The following is an 891-nucleotide window of genomic DNA, read 5'->3' on the forward strand; positions in this document are numbered from 1 at the left end:
CCTTGTTAAAAAAAATATATATATATGAATAGATGTGTTATTCTCTTCAAAGCAAAAAAATAAATAAATAAATAAATAAATAAATAAATACATGAAAATATGTTCGTGCTAGTAAAATTCACGTATCAACATCCTTTAGGGGACTGAATTAATTCTTAGTTATGATACAGGGAATGTCACCTTCCACTCCCTCTCTCCACGCACACGCACACGCACGCACGCACGCACACACACACACACACACACACACACACACACACACACACACACACACACACAATCCCCCCTCTCTCTCTCTCTCTCTCTCTCCCTCCTCATAAAATAAAATTCCAAATTTAATCATAAAATGTCACGTTTTTATTGTGTTTTTTTTCCCACCTGTCAGCCTGAAAGCAATAAATTTCACAACTCTCTCTCTCTCTCTCTCTCTCTCTCCACGACTGCCTGTATAGAGCAAGGACCTGATTTCACTGAGGTCTAAGCTCGAAATAATTACACACAAAAAAAATCACTTAAAGATCGAAGTAAAAGTTATAACAAAAATAAATAGTTTCACTGGTCGACAGATAGATAAAATACAGATAGACAGATAGATAGATAGACAGACAGATAGACAGATTGATTTCACTGCTATATAACGTAGGTGAGAGGTGGGGGAAAAGAAAGAGGCTATAGGGAATGTGGCATTGTAAACAGACGTAATATTAATCAGGACTCTACCTCGACCCTCAGATCCCTCCCTATCCCCCGAAATGAGGATGGTGGGGACACAATTTGCCATGAAGCAAATAGAGACTGAGAGAAAATATGTATGAACTCCACTTTCAAACATCTGAACACACACTGCATCAATAATATCACTAGGGAGAAAATACCAGAGTTCGTGAATGA

This window comes from Coenobita brevimanus, chromosome 54 (genome assembly GCF_032717465.1).
Source record: "Coenobita brevimanus isolate Jiangsu-jjx chromosome 54, ASM3271746v2, whole genome shotgun sequence".
NCBI classification, from domain to species: domain Eukaryota; kingdom Metazoa; phylum Arthropoda; class Malacostraca; order Decapoda; family Coenobitidae; genus Coenobita; species Coenobita brevimanus.